Here is a 27,062-nt window from a genome sequence, read left to right on the forward strand (position 1 = left end):
TCAGAGACAACATATTACTGTCTGACTGGAGGGTGAGCAGTGTAAACGTGTTATCAGAGACACCATATTACTGTCTGACTGGAGGGTGAGCAGTGTAAACGTGTTATCAGAGGACAACATATTACTGTCTGACTGGAGGGTGAGCAGTGTAAACGTGTTATCAGAGACAACATATTACTGTCTGACTGGAGGGTGAGCAGTGTAAACGTGTTATTAGAGACAACATATTACTGTCTGACTGGAGGGTGAGCAGTGTAAACGTGTTATCAGAGACACCATATTACTGTCTGACTGGAGGGTGAGCAGTGTAAACGTGTTATCAGAGGACAACATATTACTGTCTGACTGGAGGGTGAGCAGTGTAAACGTGTTATCAGAGACAACATATTACTGTCTGACTGGAGGGTGAGCAGTGTAAACGTGTTATCAGAGACAACATATTACTGTCTGACTGGAGGGTGAGCAGTGTAAACGTGTTATCAGAGACAACATATTACTGTCTGACTGGAGGGTGAGCAGTGTAAACGTGTTATTAGAGACAACATATTACTGTCTGACTGGAGGGTGAGCAGTGTAAACGTGTTATCAGAGACAACATATTACTGTCTGACTGGAGGGTGAGCAGTGTAAACGTGTTAATAGAGACAACATATTACTGTCTGACTGGAGGGTGAGCAGTGTAAACGTGTTATCAGAGGACAACATATTACTGTCTGACTGGAGGGTGAGCAGTGTAAACGTGTTATCAGAGACAACATATTACTGTCTGACTGGAGGGTGAGCAGTGTAAACGTGTTATCAGAGGACAACATATTACTGTCTGACTGGAGGGTGAGCAGTGTAAACGTGTTATCAGAGGACAACATATTACTGTCTGACTGGAGGGTGAGCAGTGTAAACGTGTTATTAGAGGACTACATATTACTGTCTGACTGGAGGGTGAGCAGTGTAAACGTGTTATTAGAGACAACATATTACTGTCTGACTGGAGGGTGAGCAGTGTAAACGTGTTATCAGAGACAACATATTACTGTCTGACTGGAGGGTGAGCAGTGTAAACGTGTTATCAGAGGACAACATATTACTGTCTGACTGGAGGGTGAGCAGTGTAAACGTGTTATCAGAGACAACATATTACTGTCTGACTGGAGGGTGAGCAGTGTAAACGTGTTATTAGAGACAACATATTACTGTCTGACTGGAGGGTGAGCAGTGTAAACGTGTTATCAGAGACAACATATTACTGTCTGACTGGAGGGTGAGCAGTGTAAACGTGTTATCAGAGACAACATATTACTGTCTGACTGGAGGGTGAGCAGTGTAAACGTGTTAATAAAGACAACATATTACTGTCTGACTGGAGGGTGAGCAGTGTAAACGTGTTAATAAAGACAACATATTACTGTCTGACTGGGGGGTGAGCAGTGTAAACGTGTTATCAGAGACAACATATTACTGTCTGACTGGAGGGTGAGCAGTGTAAACGTGTTATTAGAGACAACATATTACTGTCTGACTGGAGGGTGAGCAGTGTAAACGTGTTATTAGAGGACAACATATTACTGTCTGACTGGAGGGTGAGCAGTGTAAACGGGTTATTAGAGACAACATATTACTGTCTGACTGGAGGGTGAGCAGTGTAAACGTGTTATTAGAGACAACATATTACTGTCTGACTGGAGGGTGAGCAGTGTAAACGTGTTAATAGAGACAACATATTACTGTCTGACTGGAGGGTGAGCAGTGTAAACGTGTTAATAGAGACAACATATTACTGTCTGACTGGAGGGTGAGCAGTGTAAACGTGTTAATAGAGACAACATATTACTGTCTGACTGGAGGGTGAGCAGTGTAAACGTGTTATTAGAGACAACATATTACTGTCTGACTGGAGGGTGAGCAGTGTAAACGTGTTATTAGAGACAACATATTACTGTCTGGCTGGTGCTTGGCGGGTGAGCAGTGTAAACGTGTTATTAGAGACAACATATTACTGTCTGACTGGAGGGTGAGCAGTGTAAACGTGTTATTAGAGACAACATATTACTGTCTGACTGGAGGGTGAGCAGTGTAAACGTGTTATCAGAGACAACATATTACAGTCTGACTGGAGGGTGAGCAGTGTAAACGTGTTATCAGAGACAACATATTACTGTCTGACTGGAGGGTGAGCAGTGTAAACGTGTTATTAGAGACAACATATTACAGTCTGCTTGGAGGGTGAGCAGTGTAAACGTGTTATCAGAGACAACATATTACTGTCTGACTGGAGGGTGAGCAGTGTAAACGTGTTATTAGAGACAACATATTACTGTCTGACTGGAGGGTGAGCAGTGTAAACGTGTTATTAGAGACAACATATTACTGTCTGACTGGAGGGTGAGCAGTGTAAACGTTTTATTAGAGACAACATATTACTGTCTGACTGGAGGGTGAGCAGTGTAAACGTGTTATCAGAGAAAACATATTACTGTCTGACTGGAGGGTGAGCAGTGTAAACGTGTTATTAGAGACAACATATTACTGTCTGACTGGAGGGTGAGCAGTGTAAACGTGTTATTAGAGACAACATATTACTGTCTGACTGGAGGGTGAGCATTGTAAACGTGTTATTAGAGACAACATATTACAGTCTGCTTGGAGGGTGAGCAGTGTAAACGTGTTATCAGAGACAACATATTACTGTCTGACTGGAGGGTGAGCAGTGTAAACATGTTATTAGAGACAACATATTACTGTCTGACTGGAGGGTGAGCATTGTAAACGTGTTATTAGAGACAACATATTACAGTCTGCTTGGAGGGTGAGCAGTGTAAACGTGTTATCAGAGACAACATATTACTGTCTGACTGGAGGGTGAGCAGTGTAAACGTGTTATCAGAGACAACATATTACTGTCTGACTGGAGGGTGAGCAGTGTAAACATGTTATTAGAGACAACATATTACTGTCTGACTGGAGGGTGAGCAGTGTAAACGTGTTATTAGAGACAACATATTACTGTCTGACTGGAGGGTGAGCAGTGTAAACGTGTTATTAGAGACAACATATTACTGTCTGACTGGAGGGTGAGCAGTGTAAACGTGTTATTAGAGACAACATATTACTGTCTGACTGGAGGGTGAGCAGTGTAAACGTGTTATTAGAGACAACATATTACTGTCTGACTGGAGGGTGAGCAGTGTAAACGTGTTATCAGAGACAACATATTACTGTCTGACTGGAGGGTGAGCAGTGTAAACATGTTATTAGAGACAACATATTACTGTCTGACTGGAGGGTGAGCAGTGTAAACGTGTTATTAGAGACAACATATTACTGTCTGACTGGAGGGTGAGCAGTGTAAACGTGTTATCAGAGACAACATATTACTGTCTGACTGGAGGGTGAGCAGTGTAAACGTGTTATTAGAGACAACATATTACTGTCTGACTGGAGGGTGAGCAGTGTAAACGTGTTAGAGACAACATATTACTGTCTGACTGGAGGGTGAGCAGTGTAAACGTGTTATTAGAGACAACATATTACTGTCTGACTGGAGGGTGAGCAGTGTAAACGTGTTATTAGAGACAACATATTACTGTCTGACTGGAGGGTGAGCAGTGTAAACGTGTTATCAGAGACAACATATTACTGTCTGACTGGAGGGTGAGCAGTGTAAACGTGTTATCAGAGGACTACATATTACTGTCTGACTGGAGGGTGAGCAGTGTAAACGTGTTATCAGAGACAACATATTACTGTCTGACTGGAGGGTGAGCAGTGTAAACGTGTTATTAGAGACAACATATTACTGTCTGACTGGAGGGTGAGCAGTGTAAAAAGTCTGTTATTATTTCCAACAGAAATCTAAAATCAACTTGCAGAAAGTGTGTGGCCCAGAAAGCGACTCTGACGTCTTGCTCTGGACGGATGAATACTGCAATATCTGGAGGGTATTAGCCTCCTGTCCTGTCAGAGACACACACAGCTTCCTGTAATGTCAGCTTTACTTCCTGTTACAACTGAAGACCAGATAGAGCGAGAGAGCGAGAGAGCGAGAGTGGGAGGAAGAGAGAGAGCGAGAGGGGTAGCCACTCGGCCGTCACAAAGACAGAGTCAATCCTGTCATTACATCTTACCTGTTACTGCAGGACACACTATTGGCACACGGACACTAAGGAATTTCATGCTTCACGAGCTACACTTCTGTTCAAACTCCTTTTCTCTCTCTCGGTCACTCTCTTTCCCCCAAACTTCTCATTCTCTCTATTTTCTCTCCCTCCCTCGCTCTCTCTCCCCCCTCAGTAGAATTAGGCCTTTCAGCCAAGCAGAAATGTCTGGACCAAAAACCTAATTACAAATGTAGCCCAAGGACAGGAAGAAATGCATGAGCTAAAATACTATAGCCTTGAGTTATATAGCAACAGACATACAGAGAGCCCCCCCCCCCCCCCCCCCGGAGGTCCCACTAGCCTCCCAACAGACATACAGAGAGAGACCCCCCCCCGTCCCACTAGCCTCCCAACAGACATACAGAGAGACCCCCCGTCCCCCCGTCCCACTAGCCTCCCAACAGACATACAGAGAGACCCCCCGTCCCCCCGTCCCACTAGCCTCCCAACAGACATACAGAGAGACCCCCCGTCCCCCCGTCCCACTAGCCTCCCAGTGGCTCCAGACGCCGCCCGTTTGAGGTAATTGCGTCTATTTAAATTCTTCCAGGAGGGAAAGACGAGGAGAAAAGGGAAGAGACGACTGGCGAGTTGGAAGGACTGTAGCGACACCGGCCGAGGACAGAGGACTGTAGAGACACCGGCCGAGGACAGAGGACTGTAGCGACACCGGCCGAGGACAGAGGACTGTAGCGACACCGGCCGAGGACAGAGGACTGTAGCGACACCGGCCGAGGACAGAGGACTGTAGCGACACCGGCCGAGGACAGAGGACTGTAGCGACACCGGCCGAGGACAGAGGACTGTAGCGACACCGGCCGAGGACAGAGGACTGTAGCGACACCGGCCGAGGACAGAGGACTGTAGCGACACCGGCCGGGGACAGAGGACTGTAGCGACACCGGCCGGGGACAGAGGACTGTAGCGACACCGGCCGAGGAAAGAGGACTGTAGCGACACCGGCCGAGGAAAGAGGACTGTAGTGACACCGGCCGAGGACAGAAGAGACAGGAGATGGAGTCAGTGGAGGGAGGACAGAGGACAGAGGCTGAGGCATTTTGATAATGTGTCGTTTGTGGCTCACCTCACGGTAAAATGGCTGCTCGCTCAGGCAGGTAATCTGAGGGGGAAAATGTGTCTGTCTGTCCGTCTGGGCAAAGGCTCCCCCACCCACCCCTCTCTACCCCTGGTGACTGCAGATATCGTGTCTAGTCTACTGTGTACTTTCTCTACCCAGACTCTCATTGCTTTTTAAAGTCCATTACAGCGAGACGGTGTGTGACGGTCCTTCAATATTTGGATGTGCATGAAAAGACAAATGAATTAGGCATTACAGCTGTACAGTGATCCAAGCAGAAGACCCTGTCAGTTACCAGAGGGTTGATCAGCTGAGGCACGAACCTAGAGTCATAGAGTTCAACAGAGTTCTCAGCGTTTCATCAACACAGGTTCATGTAAAGTCATAGAGTTCAACGGAGTTCTTATGGTTTCATCAACACAGGTTCATGTAAAGTCATATTAAACTCCTAACACTGGTTCCAAATAACACAAGGGGAGGATCCTTCATTCACTGGCTGCAGGTTTAATACATGTCAACGTGATGTCCAACGCCCCGCCCCATAAACCAAAATTACAACGAAGTGATGTGGAGGGGGGGGGTGAGGAGGGGAAGGAGTGAGGAGGAGGGGCTAGGAGGAAGACGTGAGGATGAGGAGGAGGGGCTAGGAGGAAGGGGGGCAGGGATCGGTGCACCTGGGGTCCATCTCCTTTTATAAAGCAGAGAGAGGCTCATATTCACAGAGGTTAAAGGAGTATCACTGGGGCTTCTGACTATTACACTGATTACTGAAGAGGATGAGAGCTTTAATTAAGGACATCCACCATCTTCCCTGTAGAGCTCTCTCTCTCGCTCTCTCTCAGATATTCCCAGCTTCTTCCAGCACAGAGTTACACCTGTATCCTTCACATCAGCCGATGACTGAGGTGTCCACATCTCAGATAAACTGTTCCTCTCAGATCTATAAACTGGAGATATTTATTTCAACCGGCCCCGCTGCACCAACCCACACCCATCATCCCGTGATTTACTACGAATAATAAAACCAGATTAACAGTTCAACTTTATCAACGCTCTTTGTCCCTCATTTGATCGTCGTGCACACGGCCGCACAGCGCAGCAGTTACCATTATCCCCCCCCCCCCCCCCCCCCGGGGGTCCAACGACAGGGGGACTCCCCATGGAAATGCTCCTGTCCAGTCTCTCTTCTCATCCGAACACAATATCAATGTGTTCATACAGCCTAGAGCGGGCGCCCTGAAAAACCTCCTGCAATTAATCAGACAGCCGGGCTGTAGGGTGGCCTGTCAGGGAGATGGATAGGACACAGAGGAAGCATAGGAGTGGTGTGTGTGTGTGTGTGTGTGTGTGTGGCACTGATCCCAGGTGTCCGTGGACAATAAACGACAGCACGGGGACAGGGCGGACGGCCGTCTGTATATTAACAGCAGCAGGAGACACGCGGCTGATGAAAAGCACAGAGAGGATTTCATCTAAGCCCTCATATTGATCTCATCAGAATTGACTGTCTGTTGATTCTGTTTAAGTCCAACTGTAGCCGTATTGTTAACCTCTCAGAATAGAGAAGGGTCAAGGAGGCAGAGATATAGCTCTGACTACAATACTGCAGAGTAGGTGGTGCTACAGAGTAGGTGGTGCTGCAGAGTAGGTGGTGCTGCAGAGTAGGTGGTGCTGCAGAGTAGGTGGTGCTGCAGAGTAGGTGGTGCTGCAGAGTAGGTGGTGCTACAGCTACAGAGTAGGTGGTGCTGCTGCTACAGAGTAGGTGGTGCTGCTGCTACAGAGTAGGTGGTGCTGCTGCTACAGAGTAGGTGGTGCTGCTGCTACAGAGTAGGTGGTGCTGCTGCTACAGAGTAGGTGGTGCTGCTGCTACAGAGTAGGTGGTGCTGCTGCTACAGAGTAGGTGGTGCTGCTGCTACAGAGTAGGTGGTGCTGCTGCTACAGAGTAGGTGGTGCTGCTGCTACAGAGTAGGTGGTGCTGCTGCTACAGAGTAGGTGGTGCTGCTGCTACAGAGTAGGTGGTGCTGCAGAGTAGGTGGTGCTGCTGCTACAGAGTAGGTGGTGCTGCTGCTACAGAGTAGGTGGTGCTGCTGCTACAGAGTAGGTGGTGCTGCTGCTACAGAGTAGGTGGTGCTACAGAGTAGGTGGTGCTACAGAGTAGGTGGTGCTGCTGCTACAGAGTAGGTGGTGCTACAGAGTAGGTGGTGCTGCTGCTACAGAGTAGGTGGTGCTACAGAGTAGGTGGTGCTACAGAGTAGGTGGTGCTGCTGCTACAGAGTAGGTGGTGCTGCTGCTACAGAGTAGGTGGTGCTACAGAGTAGGTGGTGCTGCTGCTACAGAGTAGGTGGTGCTGCTGCTACAGAGTAGGTGGTGCTACAGAGTAGGTGGTGCTGCTGCTACAGAGTAGGTGGTGCTACAGAGTAGGTGGTGCTGCTGCTACAGAGTAGGTGGTGCTGCTGCTACAGAGTAGGTGGTGCTGCTGCTACAGAGTAGGTGGTGCTACAGAGTAGGTGGTGCTACAGAGTAGGTGGTGCTGCTGCTACAGAGTAGGTGGTGCTACAGAGTAGGTGGTGCTGCTGCTACAGAGTAGGTGGTGCTACAGAGTAGGTGGTGCTACAGAGTAGGTGGTGCTGCTGCTACAGAGTAGGTGGTGCTACAGAGTAGGTGGTGCTACAGCTACAGAGTAGGTGGTGCTGCTGCTACAGAGTAGGTGGTGCTGCTGCTACAGAGTAGGTGGTGCTGCTGCTACAGAGTAGGTGGTGCTGCTGCTACAGAGTAGGTGGTGCTGCTGCTACAGAGTAGGTGGTGCTGCTGCTACAGAGTAGGTGGTGCTGCTGCTACAGAGTAGGTGGTGCTGCTGCTACAGAGTAGGTGGTGCTGCAGCTACAGAGTAGGTGGTGCTGCAGAGTAGGCTGTAAAAAATAAATCCCCATAAAAATCTGTCAGTTTTAAGTTAAGCCAAACCGTTTGGACTTTTGTGGATTTTGTGACAAACTGATTTTCGAGATGTCTCCGTCTGACAAACACCGTTCAGGCCATCACCTTTCACCGCAGAGGCGGAAGTGCGTCATGAACTGGACCTGAAGAAGAAACAAGGAGGACTTCACCGCAGAGGCGGAAGTGCGTCATGAACTGGACCTGAAGAAGAACAAGAAGGATTTCAGCGTACTGGTAATTGCCACTCGGTTGAGTTGGAAGGAGGATATAAGAGACGAATACGAGACTACAGAGGAGGGAGGATTTTGACAGGAATATGGAGAGTGACATGGTTGAGTTGTGTTTCCTGACAATAACAGTAAGAGTCAGTTCACCGTGAGCGGACTGGAGGCCAAAGTTCAGCCAACACAACAACCACATTACGTTATGAATAGCCTATAGCGGCCGGGAGCGCTTTCCAAACAGTCAAGTCTTAATGACAAAAACAGGAATTAACTCCCAACAAATACTTCAGGGAGCTGGTTTCTGAGCATGCTAATATAATGTGTATTAAATGCAGTAAATCGTGTATAATATGTGGCTTAAAATGCATATTAGAGTACATATTACACAGAATATTCCAGTACAATGCTAAATATTATCCTTCACACAAAGGGAAAGGGTGAGGACCACTCAGCTTTACTTCTTACTACGTTTAAACCAGAAGGCTCAACGTCCAAATCAAATCAACTTTACTTCTTACTACGTTTAAACCAGAAGGCTCAACGTCCAAATCAAATCAACTTTACTTCTTACTAAGTTTAAACCAGAAGGCCCAACGTCCAAATCAAATCAACTTTACTTCTTACTAAGTTTAAACCAGAAGGCTCAACGTCCAAATCAAATCAACTTTACTTCTTACTAAGTTTAAACCAGAAGGCTCAACGTCCAAATCAAATCAACTTTACTTCTTACTAAGTTTAAACCAGAAGGCCCAACGTCCAAATCAAATCAACTTTACTTCTTACTAAGTTTAAAACCAGAAGGCTCAACGTCCAAATCAAATCCAATTTTAATTTGTCACACACACGGTTAGCAGTGCAGCAATATCTAACAAGTAATCTAACAACTCCACAACAACTACCTAATACACACAAATAAAAAATAAAAAAGGAATAAGAATATAAACATATGGATGAACAATGAAATGAAATAAATACATTTAAAAATATATATTTGAAAATCCTGCAAAGTTTCCTGAGGACTAGAAGCGAGGCAGCCCTCTCCGTCGTCGCCATCTTGAAGCCACCGGGGGGCTATGCCATAGAATGAGTAAATCATGTTGTTAAGCGAGGCAGCCCTCTCCGTCGACGCCATCTTGAAGCCACCGCGGGGCTATGCCATAGAATGAGTAAATCATGTTGTTAAGCGAGGCAGCCCTCTCCGTCGTCGCCATCTTGAAGCCACCGCGGGGCTATGCCATAGAATGAGTAAATCATGTTGTTAAGCGAGGCAGCCCTCTCCGTCGACGCCATCTTGACACCACCGCGGGGCTATGCCATAGAATGAGTAAATCATGTTGTTAATCAGTGTTTTCTAAATAACAGTATTTACCTGTGAAGCAGCTAGAGGCTGTATCATATCTAATATAATGATGTTCCCAGAACCACGGTGGACGGCCAATCAACCGCAGAGACACACACACACACACACACACACACCAGACCGCAGAGACACACACACACACACACACACGCGCACACACACCAGACCGCAGAGACACACACACCGCAGAGCCTCTGCCAGTGTGCCCGTAAATACCTGCCATTTCTACCACAGCATCCGATCCAAGATGGCAGCCATCTAGTCGCCTCAAAATCACGTGCCAACAGAACTTCCAAATAGACCGCAATTACCTTCTATAGAAAACACGGGAGACAGACTGATTACAGGCCGGTCAACATTAAAAGACTTCTGATATACAGTTTCCTTCCTGAACTAGCTGGGCATATATCCCTACTATTTCTGAGTGCTCCACTCTTGAGGTTCTCCCTCTACAAGCATCATAAACCTTTCATATACACTATATATATATAAATATATATCACGTCTTTGAAGTCTCTTCTGAGAGCCCCTGCATTATTGACGATATAGATCATAACCCGAGTTCATAACCCACTGGAGACTTAGATATGTAATGTTATCCATAAAAATAAAAATAAAAACCAGACCTGCTTATTAGTAAGTTTCCTAACTTTTCACATCTCCCCACACAGACTGAGTAGCTAGAGGGTGTCGCCATGGAGACTGGCATGAGGGAGAGAGTGATGGGAGACCAACAGTGATACAACTATATCTGACACACCATCACACCTCTACAGATAACTATATCTGACACACACAGATATACTATACCAGCCAGCCAGCCAGCCTGGTTTTACTGTCCTTGTGGGGACCAGAAGTCATCACCAGATTAGTAGAACCAGGAACATTCAGACCAGTGGGAACATTTCTCCAGTCCCCACAGGGAAAGGGTGATTTTACACTCAGGGATTAGGTTTAAGGTTACAATAAGGGTTAGGTGTTAGGTTCAGAGGTTACGGTTAGGTTCAGAGGTTACGGTTAGGTTCAGAGGTTACGGTTAGGTTCAGAGGTTAGGTTCAGAGGTTAGGGTTAGGTTCAGAGGTTACGGTTAGGTTCAGAGGTTACGGTTAGGTTCAGAGGTTACGGTTAGGTTCAGAGGTTAGGGTTAGGTTCAGAGGTTAGGGTTAGGTTCAGAGGTTAGGTTCAGAGGTTAGGGTTAGGTTCAGAGGTTAGGTTCAGAGGTTAGGTTCAGAGGTTAGGTTCAGAGGTTACAGTTAGGTTCAGAGGTTAGGTTCAGAGGTTAGGTTCAGAGGTTACGGTTAGGTTCAGAGGTTAGGTTCAGAGGTTACGGTTAGGTGAAGGGAAAATGGGAATCAATTATTTGGCACCACAAGGATAGCAAAACAAATGTGTGCATTTCTACATATGAGTCTAAGCCCAGTGGAGGCGTGCCCTGGGGTCATACGACAGGTCCCCAATACTTCAGTGAGAGCACCCCCCCCCCCCTGGGCCCCCTTCCCCCCAGCCTCCCCTCACTCCCCAGCCCTCATTGTTCATCTCCTGCTCCATGGATCAGCCGCTGACCTTGGGAAAAGAGCAAGAGGGAACTGAGGGAGGGGTGAAAATTTAGAGGGGAGGGACACTACTAAGCTAACAGCCTGACGGGGCTCTCCAGCTGAAAAACAGGGGAGGGACACCACTGAGCTAACAGCCTGTCGGGGCTCTCCAGCTGAAAAACAGGGGAGGGACACCACTGAGCTAACAGCCTGTCGGGGCTCTCCAGCTGAAAAACAGGGAAGGGACACCACTGAGCTAACAGCCTGTCGGGGCTCTCCAGCTGAAAAACAGCCGTGGGAAGTCCTTTAGTTGACCCAAAATGTTTGAAACGAACTGCATATTAAATAAATATATATTAAAAGTGATAACACTTCCCTCCCAGCCCCACACCAGCGCATTAAGTATCTTCACGTCCCGACACAAGGGACTCACCCCAAGTAGAGGAAAGAGAAAAGCGCTTGGTCAGGAACCTGGCTGTAATAAGGCTTCATTAAAACAGGCTAACGGCTCTCAGTGGATCAATGAGGCCTAAAACTAGGTCATTAAAAAGAGTTTTAACTCATTAAACCAATAAAATGTTGACTGTGGACTGGCCGGAGAGATCTTTAGCCAATCAGAGTAGGGCTCCTCTAGTAAGTTTGACTCTAACACCGAGGTGTGTGGTGTGTCTTGACTGATGGTGATACCATTGGGCTGTGTCTGAAAACATTAGCTAGCTAGCTGTCAAATTCTTGCTTCCTCCATGTTTGTTTCCTCAACTCTTCTCAAAGCAGAGGAATCAAGGATTTGACAGCTAGTAAATGTTTTTCAGAAACCGCCTAGACATACACTTCCTGACAGCGAGGATAACACTTCCTGACAGCGAGGATAACACTTCCTGACAGCGAGGATAACACTTCCTGACAGCGAGGATAACACTTCCTGACAGCGAGGATAACACTTCCTGACAGCGAGGATAACACTTCCTGACAGCGAGGATACACTTCCTGACAGTGAGAATACACTGCGACGAGGACAGTTTCCATGACCCTGTTACAGACCAGTTACAGACCGGGTTACAGACCAGTTACAGACCCTGTTACAGACCCCGTTACAGACCATGTTAGAAGAGACCCATCTACCTACAGACTCATTTTATAGAGGGTCTAATATAGAAGAGGCACATCTACCTACAGACTAATTTTATAGAGGGTCTAATATAGAAGAGGCCCATCTACCTACAGACTCATTTTATAGAGGGTCTAATATAGAAGAGGCACATCTACCTACAGACTAATTTTATAGAGGGTCTAATATAGAAGAGACCCATCTACCTACAGACTCATTTTATAGAGGGTCTAATGCAGAAGAGGCCCATCTACCCAGACTCATTTTATAGAGGGTCTAATATAGAAGAGGCCCATCTACCCAGACTCATTTTATAGAGGGTCTAATATAGAAGAAGCCCATCTACCTACAGACTCATTTTATAGGGGGTCTAATATAGAAGAGGCCCATCTACCTACAGACTCATTTTATAGGGGGTCTAATATAGAAGAGGCCCATCTACCTACTGTTGAATGTTATAGGTGGTCGAATATAGAAGAGGCCCATCTACCCAGACTCATTTTATAGGGGGTCTAATATAGAAGAGGCCCATCTACCCAGACTCATTTTATAGAGGGTCTAATATAGAAGAGGCCCATCTACCCAGACTCATTTTATAGAGGGTCTAATATAGAAGAGGCCCATCTACCTACAGACTCATTTTATAGAGGGTCTAATATAGAAGAAGCCCATCTACCCAGACTCATTTTATAGAGGGTCTAATATAGAAGAGGCCCATCTACCTACAGACTCATTTTATAGAGGGTCTAATATAGAAGAGGCCCATCTACCCAGACTCATTTTATAGGGGGTCTAATATAGAAGAGGCCCACCTACCTACAGACTCATTTTTAAAAGGGTCTTTGCTCAGAATCTAAGGTACGCCAATGATTATCCCACACAGCTGTGATTCCATCAAAGCCCTTAATTCTACCCTCTACCTCATCCTACACCATGGCAGGTAGGACGGAGCCCAACTATGCAGAAAGCTCTGGGGCATGACAGTCAGTGCCTCGCCTTCCGATCCTTTCAGCTTAGCAGAGCTCCAAGCCACCAAATATATAAGCCTTAGAATTGCTCTTTATTGCCTGTGAATATGCACCGGTAGCACCCGTGGAGCGTAGCTCCGAATATGCACCGGTAGCACCCGTGGAGCGTAGCTCCGAATATGCCGAATTAGGCACTGTGCAGTGGATCTCTGAATATGCCGAATTAGGCACGGCATTATCTTAGATTCACAGCACGACCACGGCAAAGTTCTAGAAAGTTCTCCCTGAAGGATTCTGCCACTTCCTCTTTCAAGACTGAGCTGGATTCAATGGTGTTATCATATTAACGTGGAAACTACCGGAAGATAAAGTCTTCACATTCTGTGGAAAAACGACACGCGTTGACTACAGTGCAAGTGGAGCAGGACGAGTCACGAATGTTGTGAGACGAACAACCACTAGTTTGGACCAGGAGACTGAAGTGCACTATAAAAAGGGACTAGGGTGCCATAGAGTTCAAATGTGACCTAACCCCCCCCCCCATTCTGCTTCCAGCCAGTCTCTCTACCACGGCAAGACACACTATTAGTAGGTCCGTTTCAAATCTGCGGTGCGGAGGAGGTGAATGGAATCACAGAATCACGGAATCACAGAATCACGGAATCACAGAATCACGGAATCACAGAATAACAGAATCACAGAATCACAGAATCCCGAGTGGCCGCAGCGGTCGTAGGCACTTCATCTCAGCGCTAGAGGCGTCACTACAGACACCCTGGTTCGATTCCAGGCTGTATCACAACCGGCCGTGATTAGGAGTCCCATAGGGCGGCGCACAATTGGCCCAGCGTCGTTCGGGTTAGGGTTTGGCCGGGGTAGGCAGTCTCACTCTACCACTCACTACCCCTTTCTCTTACCCCGCTTGTTCCTCGTCTCCTCCTCACCCCTCTCAATCCCCCCTTCTCTCGCTTCCCCCACTCGAGTCATGATGGCTAACATGATAGATCAATTACAGCCAAGCCAGTCTAAACCATGCTAACCACACGATGGCTAACAGGATAGATCGATTACAGCCAAGCCAGTCTAAACCATGCTAACCACATGATGGATGGATTACAGCCAAACCAGTCTAAACCATGCTAACCACACGATGGCTAACAGGATAGATCGATTACAGCCAAGCCAGTCTAAACCGTGTTAACCACATGATGGATGGATTACAGCCAAGCCAGTCTAAACCATGCTAACCACACGATGGATGGATTACAGCCAAGCCAGTCTAAACCATGCTAACCACACGATGGCTAACATGATGGATGGATTACAGCCAAGCCAGTCTAAACCATGCTAACCACACGATGGATGGATTACAGCCAAGCCAGTCTAAACCATGCTAACCACACGATGGCTAACACGATGGATCGATTACAGCCAAGCCAGTCTAAACCATGCTAACCACACGATGGCTAACACGATGGATGGATTACAGCCAAGCCAGTCGAAACCATGCTAACGAGCTCTGCACCAAGGGCCTGCTCCGTTCGTGAGTTCCGTACTCTAGGTGGTGTGTGTGTTCCTTATGCTAGGTGGTGTGTGTGTGTGTGTTCCGTATGCTAGGTGGTGTGTGTGTGTGTGTTCCGTACGCTAGGTGTGTGTGTGTGTGTGTTCCGTACGCTAGGTGTGTGTGTGTGTGTGTTCCGTACGCTAGGTGTGTGTGTGTGTGTATTCCGTACGCTAGGTGTGTGTGTGTGTGTATTCCGTACGCTAGGTGTGTGTGTGTGTGTGTGTGTGTGTGTGTGTGTGTGTGTGTGTGTAAGGGCCTGCTTCCTGCCCTGGATGCCCTTCACAGGAGTCATTTCATCTTTATCTGGGTCGGTCCTTCCGTTGGAACCAAACAGACCGGGTCGGTCCTTCAGTTGGAACCAAACAGACCGGGTCGGTCCTTCCGTTGGAACCAAACAGACCGGGTCGGTCCTTCAGTTGGAACCAAACAGACCGGGTCGGTCCTTCAGTTGGAACCAAACAGACCGGGTCGGTCCTTCAGTTGGAACCAAACAGACCGGGTCGGTCCTTCAGTTGGAACCAAACAGACCGGGTCGGTCCTTCAGTTGGAACCAAACAGACCGGGTCGGTCCTTCAGTTGGAACCAAACAGACCGGGTCGGTCCTTCCGTTGGAACCAAACAGACCGGGTCGGTCCTTCCGTTGGAACCAAACAGACCGGGTCGGTCCTTCAGTTGGAACCAAACAGACCGTGTCGGTCCTTCAGTTGGAACCAAACAGACCGGGTCGGTCCTTCCGTTGGAACCAAACAGACCGGGTCGGTCCTTCCGTTGGAACCAAACAGACCGGGTCGGTCCTTCAGTTGGAACCAAACAGACCGTGTCGGTCCTTCCGTTGGAACCAAAACAGACCGGGTCGGTCCTTCCGTTGGAACCAAACAGACCGGGTCGGTCCTTCCGTTGGAACCAATTAGAAGGGAGTGTGAGTCTAGGCTCTGACAATAGGGAGGAAGAATCATACTAGACTCATTCTCCTCCTCTATCGGAGGCCGCGACGAGGAAGCCATTCTCCTCCTCTATCGGAGGCCACGAGGAGGAAGCCATTCTCCTCCTCTATCGGAGGCCGCGACGAGGAAGCCATTCTCCTCCTCTATCGGAGGCCGCGATGAGGAAGCCATTCTCCTCCTCTATCGGAGGCCGCGACGAGGAAGCCATTCTCCTCCTCTATCGGAGGCCGCGATGAGGAAGCCATTCTCCTCCTCTATCTAAGACCACAAGGAATTCATAGTCCCACCCCTCTCTCTTCTCTCTCCAATTACATCAACCTCACTGTCGTCATCTGGTCTTAGTGAAGTCCGTAATGTGCTGAATGTTAAAATAGAGTATTTCTCTGATTGAAAGCAGACAAAAACACACACCACAGCATGTCAAAGGGTTCATTCCCTGCAGTTCACACATAAACACAGCTAAGCACAGGCTACATCTTTTAGCATTCAGACATTTTCCAAGATACTAGTGCACCATAATAAACAGTCCATTAAATCTAGTTCTCGATTAACCTATTTGTGTTGTGGTATATGTTCTATGTAATGGAGTCTTCCTAACACACGTGTGTGTGTGTGTGTGTGTGTGTGTGTGTGTGTGTGTGTGTGTGTGTGTGTGTGTGTGTGTGTGTGTGTCAGTACCTCAGTCAGGATTATACACAAAGACATCAGCCATGGAGCCAACTGTCAACCCACTGTCACAACCCCAAACACACACAAGCTCAACACACCCACACACACACACACACAGCAGCCAAATATTTACATGTGATTTCAAAGTCATTCCAAATGGGATTGTGTTGGCTGTTTGCTGAAGAGATGACAGTATATATTTATTATGAGGGCGGAGTGAGATGGAGAGATGGTCCCCCTGTCAGTTTGCTCCCTTTGGCCTCGATCATTTCAGTTGAACCATCAGAGTAATGTGCTCAAAGGGGACGTCAGTTACTGGAGTTTAGTATTTATGGACCTCGGCCAAGATGAAAGAGGTTAACAGCAGACAACCTGTCTGCCAGCCCACTGTTTACCATTTCTGTTATAGATCCCAAGACTGGTTCCGGTCCCCCCCCCCCCCCTGACTGAACCTCTATTAGACAGTTAATGTGAGCTGTTTGTGTGAAGTGACATGGTCAGGGGACCTGAAGTTGACTATCATTGGTCAAACACACTGGGCATGGGGCTGATTTATTCCAAATCAAATCACCCACCTCCCCATCCTCCCTCGCACTACGGTATCCGTGGCAACAAGGGGACAGGCGGGTGATCTGAATGACTTGGGTGAGATTTGTTTCCGTGGTGAAGTGAAATTTATAGTTTAGCCTTCAGGTGATAATCTAGCCGGCAGGTGATCAACGGGCTCATCTTTCATGTTGGGACGGAACCAACACACCTGCCTGCACAGCTTGTCCCATATCTGCTAATGTATTAAACACTAGCCCTGCTAGCGTGCACACACACACACACACACAGGGACACACACACACAGGTGGTAGGTACCAGTACCTATTGGGCCAGCCAGGTGGTAGGTACCAGTACCTATTGGGCCAGCCAGGAGTTAAGTCTCAGTATCTATTGGAGCCAAACTTTGCCCTTGGATTTCACACAACAGACACCTCTGCACAGCCAAAGCAGCCAGTCTGTGTCTCCGAATGATTAAGGTAAATATTTGCATCTCTTTTCCATCTACTGGGCAGAGAGTACACACACACACACACACACACAGTGTGTTCTCTGGGCTGTTGATAGAAGTCGTTTGGTGTTTCATCAGCCGTCCGCCTGGTTGTGGTTTGAGAATAAACACAACTAGGGAACGTCCTGAATAGCACCCTATCCGCCATTTAGTGCACTACTTTTGACCAGGGCCCATAGGACTCCCATAGGGCTCTGGTCAAAAGTAGTGCACTACATAGGGGATAGGGTTCTATTTGGAATGTAGACACATTACCTCCCGTGGCGAGCACAGAGCTTCCTCTAGGCCTGCGTGGTTTAGAGTTCAATTGGCACACCCAGAGGACGGAGGGGAAACCTTCCACAGGTCAAGGTTCACCCAAACCCAGGTAAAGTTACAACTCTAAACAGGCTGCCGTCAGTTGGCTGCCACCTGGGAGAGAGAGAGAACCTGGGAGGGACAAGGACACCTCACCTGGCCCCAGAGACCTGAACAGGCTGGCTGCCTGTTGGCTGCCACCTGGGAGAGAGAGAGAGCCAAACCTGGGAGGGACAAGGACACCTCACCTGGCCCCAGAGACCTGAACAGGCTGGCTGCCTGTCGGCTGCCACCTGGGAGGGAGAGAGAGAGAGCCTAACCTGGGAGGGACAAGGACAACTCACCTGGCCCCAGAGACCTGAACAGGCTGGCTGCCACCTGGGAGGGAGACACCCACCCAGTCCACCCACCTGGCCCCAGAGACCTGAACAGACTGGCTGCCTGTCGGCTGCCACCTGGGAGGGAGACACCCACCCAGTCCACCCACCTGGCCCCAGAGACCTGAACAGGCTGGCTGCCACCTGGGAGAGAGACACCCACCCAGTCCACCCACCTGGCCCCAGAGACCTGGGAGGGAGACACCCACCCAGTCCCAGAGACCTGGGAGGGAGACACCCACCCAGTCCACCCACCTGGCCCCAGAGACCTGGGAGGGAGACACCCACCCAGTCCACCCACCTGGCCCCAGAGACCTGGGAGGGAGACACCCGCCCAGTCCACCCACCTGGCCCCAGAGACCTGGGAGGGAGACACCCGCCCAGTCCACCCACCTGGCCCCAGACACCTGGGAGAGAGACACCCACCCAGTCCACCCACCTGGCCCCAGAGACCTGAACAGGCTGGCTGCCACCTGGGAGGGAGAGACCCACCCAGTCCACCCACCCAGTCCACCCACCTGGCCCCAGAGACCTGGGAGAGACACCCACCCAGTCCACCCACCTGGCCCCAGAGACCTGAACAGGCTGGCTGCCACCTGGGAGGGAGAGACCCACCCAGTCCACCCAGTCCACCCACCCAGTCCGCCCACCTGGCTCAGGACAATAGGCCAGAAGGGTGGACTTTCCTTTGATGTGACCCACAGCATGACAGTTGGGAGTGTTTGAATCCCTGAGCTATGGAACAGAACAGAGACAGACAGAGGAGAGGACGACCCCGTCAACCAGGGCCCTCTGGGGGAGTGTTTGAATCCCTGAGCTATGGAACAGAACAGAGACAGACAGAGGACGACCCCGTCACCCAGGGCCCTCTAGGGGGAGAGGACGACCCCGTCACCCAGGGCCCTCTAGGGGGAGAGGACGACCCCGTCACCCAGGGCCCTCTAGGGGGAGAGGACGACCCCGTCAACCAGAGGAGAGGACGACCCCGTCAACCAGGGCCCTCGACACCCCCTCCCCTCCCGACACCTCCTCCCCTCCCCTCCCGACACCCCCTCCCCTCCCTCCCGACACCCCCTCCCCTCCCTCCCGACACCTCCTCCCCTCCCTCCCGACACCCCCTCCCCTCCCGACACCTCCTCCCCTCCCGACACCCCCTCCCCTCCCTCCCGACACCCCCTCCCCTCCCTCCCGACACCCCCTCCCCTCCCTCCCGACACCTCCTCCCCTCCCTCCCGACACCCCCTCCCCTCCCGACACCTCCTCCCCTCCCGACACCCCCTCCCCTCCCGACACCCCCTCCCCTCCCGACACCCCCTCCCCTCCCGACACCTCCTCCCCTTCCATAGAAGGAGTAATATCCGCTGGTTACACCTCTGAGGGACGGCGTATTAATGTGCCCACCAAGCCATAAACAACACCCCACACACACACAACTACACACACTAAACCGCTTTACACTGGGAACAGATTGCAGACCTCCTGCTCTGTTTGTGGCCAATAGTAATATCCCCTGAATATTTATGGTTTCTGCAGTTAAGTGTCCTAATTGAATTAATAATAATCAGAGTATTGGCTAGGGCTGCCTGCTTTCTCAGGAATTAAAAACACATTTAGGTAATCTAACCCACAAAGTCCCAGGCAAGCAGATTCCGTTCCCGACACAGTAACCCCATGCAAATCACATGCAAATCACATGCAAATGTAGAACTGCTCAGAACTGTGAAACTAACTCGTTAAGAATCCCGAGCCATAAACACAGAATGCATCCTGGTGGCATTACAAACTGTCTTCAATACAGCATTTCTGCCCGGTAAAAAGAAGCCCGGGAGCCCCAAACACACAGCTGACTTAATGTTTAAACCAAACCTCAGTACAAAAACACAGAGAAAGTACTGATTAGTGAACTTCAGTCGACTGGGGACGTTGTCGTTAACGAGAGGCGATAAACACAAGATTTGAGGGACGGAGAGACTATTAGAGAACGTGATTTTAAAAGAAGATAAACAGGAGTGATTGCTGGCCACTGATTAGGGGACCTGGGTAACGGCGGCGTGTCGGCCTCGCCAGGAAGGCAACCGTGTGTGTGTTCACCCCATCAGTGTGCTGTGGACTAAACACAGACAGGCCATCAGCAAGCCTTGCATCACCCCTCACCCCCTCCCCCAATCATCTCTCAGTGTTCTGAAACCTGAAGGAAGAGGGAGGGTTCGACAGACAGACACCATAGAGTCAGGGTAGTGTGGGCAGTCTGGTCATCCACACACACACACACAGCATAGTCAGGGTAGTCTGGTCATCCACACACACACACACACACACACACACACACACACACACACACACACACACACACACAATAGAGTCAGGGTAGTGTGGGCAGTCTGGTCATCCAGACAGACACTATAGAGTCAGGGTAGTCTGGTCATCCAGACAGACAGATGAGAAAGACTAGAAGAGGCCTGTCCTCAACACTTCAGGCCATGTGTCTCTCATCATAGACTGGCCAAACCTTTTCTCAGAGACTCAGTTCACAAGACACTGTCTATATGAGACAGAACCAAAATGAGGCCTTTTGGATAAGACAGGCTAAGTGCCATGTCATTGTGAAGCACTTGGGGAATGAGAATGTGTAGAGGACCAGGCAGCTGTGAGAAAAATCCATGGAGTTGTTTGTGTTGGGAGGTTAGAACAGAGCGCTGCTCAAGTGGAGGTAGAAGATGTGTTTCTATTCCTGGTGTTCCATCCTGTCGGCTTCTAGAACACCCCGTTCCCATCCTCCCGGCTTCTAGAACACCCCGTTCCCATCCTCCCGGCTTCTAGAACACCCCGTTCCCATCCTCCCGGCTTCTAGAACACCCCGTTCCCATCCTGCCGGCTTCTAGAACACCCCGTTCCCATCCTGCCGGCTTCTAGAACACCCCGTTCCCATCCTGTCGGCTTCTAGAACACCCCGTTCCCATCCTGTCGGCTTCTAGAACACCCCGTTCCCATCCTGTCGGCTTCTAGAACACCCCGTTCCCATCCTGTCGGCTTCTAGAACACCCCGTTCCCATCCTGTCGGCTTCTAGAACACCCCGTTCCCATCCTGTCGGCTTCTAGAACACCCCGTTCCCATCCTGTCGGCTTCTAGAACACCCTGTTCCCATCCTGTCGGCTTCTAGAACACCCCGTTCCCATCCTGTCGGCTTCTAGAACACCCCGTTCCCATCCTGTCGGCTTCTAGAACACCCCGTTCCCATCCTGTCGGCTTCTAGAACACCCCGTTCCCATCCTGTCGGCTTCTAGAACACCCCGTTCCCATCCTGCAGGCTTCTAGAACACCCCGTTCCCATCCTGCAGACTCCTAGAACACCCTGTTCCCTCCTGCAGACTCCTAGAACACCCTGTTCCCTCAGAACCCATAGGACGGCGGCAGACTGGATCCCACCGTCAGCACTGTGACTGGACACACACACACACACACACACAAACACAGACTCTCCCTCTCCGCCAGAAGCATTTAGTGTAAACATTAGCAGTAACCAAGGGGTTTTCGCTGTAATGTCTTGAGAAAAAGCAGAAGGAGGGTAAAACACAGTTCTGACAGAAGCAGCAGTGAGAGAGAACTAAAGAGCCATTCAATATGCATGGAGTTGAACGTTGTACCCGTTTATAACATGATATGATGGAGGTTACGGCTGACTTCCCCCTCTGGGTTAGTTCCCCCACAGGAGCAATACGCTCGGTTCTCGAGGCTGTTCCAGCCCAAAATCAAGATTCTGCTCACACTGACGATTCACAGCCCAATAAAACTGATATTAAAATGCCGGCGACAGAACGGAACAGTCTGAATAATTACAAAATTAAAAAGTGTTTTATGAGTAGGAGGTGAGAGTAAGTGTTTCTTGGTCTTCAAAAACAACCTGTTCTGTAACCGTTGGCACGTTGTTCACCAGAATCTGTACTGTTAGTCAAAAACAAACTGGTCTGTAACCGTTGGCACGTTGTTCACCAGAATCTGTACTGTTAGTCAAAAACAAACTGGTCTGTAACCGTTGGCATGTTGTTCCCAGAATCTGTACTGTTAGTCAAAAACAAACTGGTCTGTAACCGTTGGCACGTTGTTCACCAGAATCTGTACTGTTAGTCAAAAACAAACTGGTCTGTAACCGTTGGCACGTTGTTCACCAGAATCTGTACTGTTAGTCAAAAACAACCTGTTCTGTAACCGTTGGCATGTTGTTCCCAGATTCTGCTCTGTACTGTTAGTCAAAAACAAACTGGTCTGTAACCGTTGGCATGTTGTTCACCAGAATCTGTACTGTTAGTCAAAAACAACCTGTTCTGTAACCGTTGGCATGTTGTTCCCAGATTCTGCTCTGTACTGTTAGTTAAAAACAAACTGGTCTGTAACCGTTGGCACGTTGTTCACCAGAATCTGTACTGTTAGTCAAAAACATACTGGTCTGTAACCGTTGGCATGTTGTTCCCAGAATCTGCTCTGTACTGTTAGTTAAAAACAAACTGGTCTGTAACCGTTGGCACGTTGTTCACCAGAATCTGTACTGTTAGTCAAAAACAAACTGGTCTGTAACCGTTGGCATGTTGTTCCCAGAATCTGCTCTGTACTGTTAGTTAAAAACAAACTGGTCTGTAACCGTTGGCATGTTGTTCACCAGAATCTGTACTGTTAGTCAAAAACAAACTGGTCTGTAACCGTTGGCATGTTGTTCACCAGAATCTGTACTGTTAGTCAAAAACAACCTGTTCTGTAACCGTTGGCATGTTGTTCCCAGATTCTGCTCTGTACTGTTAGTCAAAAACAACCTGTTCTGTAACCGTTGGCATGTTGTTCCCAGAATCTGCTCTGTACTGTTAGTCAAAAACAACCTGGTCTGTAACCGTTGGCACGTTGTTCACCAGAATCTGTACTGTTAGTCAAAAACAAACTGGTCTGTAACCGTTGGCATGTTGTTCCCAGAATCTGCTCTGTACTGTTAGTTAAAAACAAACTGGTCTGTAACCGTTGGCACGTTGTTCACCAGAATCTGTACTGTTAGTCAAAAACAACCTGTTCTGTAACCGTTGGCATGTTGTTCCCAGAATCTGCTCTGTACTGTTAGTCAAAAACAAACTGTTCTGTAACCGTTGGCATGTTGTTCCCAGAATCTGCTCTGTACTGTTAGTTAAAAACAAACTGTTCTGTAACCGTTTACATGTTGTTCCCAGAATCTGCTCTGTACTGTCAGTTAAAAACAAACTGGTCTGTAACCGTTGGCATGTTGTTCCCAGAATCTGTACTGTTAGTCAAAAACAACCTGTGGATAAACTACTGGGTCTAACCTCTTAATGTCTGAGTGTTTCTTATGAACATCGTCCACAACATGTCCAACCACGACACACGCCTCGATTCCCCTCTAATAACAGAACACGCCGTCTTGTCAGCGAGAACACCATGTCTCACTGCTGAATGAGGAGGAAATTGCGAAAAAAGGCGAAGATATTTTGAAATGAGGACAAAAACATAAAAGATGAAAATCAAAACAAGAAAAAAAAAGTAGAGAGACAAGAGGCCTTTGGGTTACAAAACAGACAGATGGACTCCTAGTAGGAGTCGAGGGTATCCTCTCTCAAAGACTCATACACACCACAGAGACTCATACACACCACAGAGACTCATACACACCACACAGACTCATACACACCACACAGACTCATACACACCACACAGACTCATACACACCACACAGACTCATACACACCACACAGACTCATACACACCACACAGACTCATACACACCACACAGACTCATACACACCACACAGACTTATACACACCACACAGACTCATACACACCACACAGACTCATACACACCACACAGACTCATACACACCACACAGACTCATACACACCACACAGACTCATACACACCACACAGACTCATACACACCACACAGACTCATACACACCACACAGACTCATACACACCACACAGACTCATACACACCACACAGACTCATACACACCACAGACTCATACACACCCACCACACAGACTCATACACACCCACCACACAGACTCATACACACCCACCACACAGACTCATACACACACACCACACAGACTCATACACACACACCACACAGACTCATACACACACACCACACAGACTCATACACACACACCACACAGACTCATACACACACACCACACAGACTCATACACACACCACACAGACTCATACACACACCACACAGACTCATACACACACCACACAGACTCATACACACCACACAGACTCATACACACCACACAGACTCCAGGCCCTCATCCTTCCATCACCTCATCCATCTCACCCCCCCCCCCCCCAAGGACAGGTAGGGGGGAAAACAGGCGTCTCTTATTGAGCTAATATCTCCCTGGTGGTCACACTAAAACACACAGAGACAACAACTTGAGCGTTCCTCAACCTCCCTCTATTCCAATAAACCATAGGAGATAAGGCCGATGTGTGCACGATGTAATGTTTATGCAATCTGATCCATAAGGGACTTGGACTGTGGTGTAAATGGCACCCTATTGCCTATTTAGTGCCCTACTTTTGACCGTCTCGGTAAAAACAGGAAACCGGTAATTTAGTCCGTGTTGCAGGTTTTAGGTTGTTGTGTAATGCAAAAAAAAAAAAAAGGGGGGGGGGGGGGGGGGGTTGGAATTGAGTTTGATGAATCTGACATCTTAATGTTTCAGTGTTATTAAGATGAAGCACACAGCATTACTGTGTGTGTGTGTGTGTGTATGCGTCTGTCTGTCTGTCTGCGTGTGTGCGTGTGCGTGTGTGTGCGCGTGTGTGTGTGTGCGTGTGTGTGTGTGTGTGTGCGTGTGTGTGTGTCTGTGTGTGTGTGTGTGTGCGTGTGTGTGCGTGTGTGTGCGCGTGTGCGTGTGTGTGTGTGCGTGGACAGTCTGGTGACTAGAGGAAACGCCAGTTGAAAATAAGAGGAACCGTGTCACCGCTGCTCTGCTCCGACGTTGCCGTCGTCTAGTGACAACATTCACAAGCCTCGTCTCAGGACAAGAATAACTACTGCAGACTTGGAGGGAAGTGGCGGCTGATTGATGGAATGAATCCTCTGGTTTTGGAGAGAGACAGAGAGACATTAAGGGAAAAGATGTTCGACTGCCTTTTTGGAATTCTGCAGAGGGGAATTATCTTCCTCATCAGAACAGACTTTGCCAAAAAAAACATTTGACAAATTTTGCCCGAGTCTTGTTTCAGGTGTTTATTGGGCCAAAACAGACTTCCCTACACTTCCTTATACTAGAGTGATTTCCACCCCACCCAGAATGCATCACCAACTACAAACCAGACCTCTTAAACAACTTCTAAACCTCTCGTTTCCCCCCTCTCTCTCTCCGTCTTCAAGAACTGCTTCCCTAGCCTTTCACCACTAAACATTAAAAATACATTCTCTGAACATCCCTATTCTGTTTTCAAGGCAGGCGGCTTTGTTATAAAATATATTATTATCAAAACAGATGTATAAAAAAATATTTTAAAAATGTTGTTGGCCCTCAGGAGGTTAATCCTGATTGTAGACTTGTTAAAAAGTGATTTTCTAACAGCCGGGGGCGTTTAGTACGAGTCAGGAGGGAGAAGAGGAGAGAAATAACACGCTAAATCCCAGTATAATCTAGTTGAACTCATAATTAATAAACAGAGTCACATGTCTAGTGATGTTCATCATGAAGAATCATTCATTTCTAATGTCTGCTCTGTGGTGAATCATGAAGAATCGTTCGTTTCTAATGTCTGCTGTGGTGAATCATGAAGAATCGTTCGTTTCTAATGTCTGCTCTGTGGTGAATCATGAAGAATCGTTTGTTTCTAATGTCTGCTGTGGTGAATCATGAAGAATCATTCATTTCTAATGTCTGCTGTGGTGAATCATGAAGAATCATTCATTTCTAATGTCTGCTGTGGTGAATCATGAAGAATCATTCGTTTCTAATGTCTGCTGTGGTGAATCATAAAGAATCATTCGTTTCTAATGTCTGCTGTGGTGAATCATGAAGAATCATTCGTTTCTAATGTCTGCTGTGGTGAATCATGAAGAATCGTTCGTTTCTAATGTCTGCTGTGGTGAATCATGAAGAATCGTTCATTTCTAATGTCTGCTGTGGTGAATCATGAAGAATCATTAATTTCTAATGTCTGCTGTGGTGAATCATGAAGAATCATTCGTTTCTAATGTCTGCTGTGGTGAATCATGAAGAATCATTCGTTTCTAATGTCTGCTGTGGTGAATCATAAAGAATCATTCGTTTCTAATGTCTGCTGTGGTGAATCATGAAGAATCATTCGTTTCTAATGTCTGCTGTGGTGAATCATGAAGAATCGTTCGTTTCTAATGTCTGCTGTGGTGAATCATGAAGAATCGTTCGTTTCTAATGTCTGCTGTGGTGAATCATAAATAATCATTCGTTTCTAATGTCTGCTGTGGTGAATCATGAAGAATCATTCATTTCTAATGTGTAAGAGACACGCACACGCGAACAGAGACACGCACACACGAACAGAGACACGCACACACGAACAGAGACACGCACACACGAACAGAGACACGCACACACGAACAGAGACACGCACACACGAACAGAGACACGCACACGCAAACAGAGACACGTCTGCCCACACAGAGAACCATCCCCGTACAATCCTAATGATTATCAATAATAACCTTCAGACAGCTACACAACAAAACCCTTATTCTGATCCTACATCCCTCCCACAAAGGAACAAGGAGAGAGAGAAGCC

At 48.2% G+C, this 27,062-nt stretch overlaps 1 protein-coding gene across 2 annotated transcripts in view; it reads right to left on the reverse strand.

Annotated features, from left to right (window-relative positions):
• Nucleotides 1-27,062, reverse strand: part of cdkal1 (CDK5 regulatory subunit associated protein 1-like 1) — a 746,123-nt gene that overhangs the window by 673,049 nt on the left and 46,012 nt on the right. The gene's annotated exons all lie outside the window — the stretch shown is intronic.

The sequence above is a fragment of the Oncorhynchus mykiss genome, chromosome 2, assembly GCF_013265735.2.
Source record: "Oncorhynchus mykiss isolate Arlee chromosome 2, USDA_OmykA_1.1, whole genome shotgun sequence".
Lineage (NCBI taxonomy): Eukaryota > Metazoa > Chordata > Actinopteri > Salmoniformes > Salmonidae > Oncorhynchus > Oncorhynchus mykiss.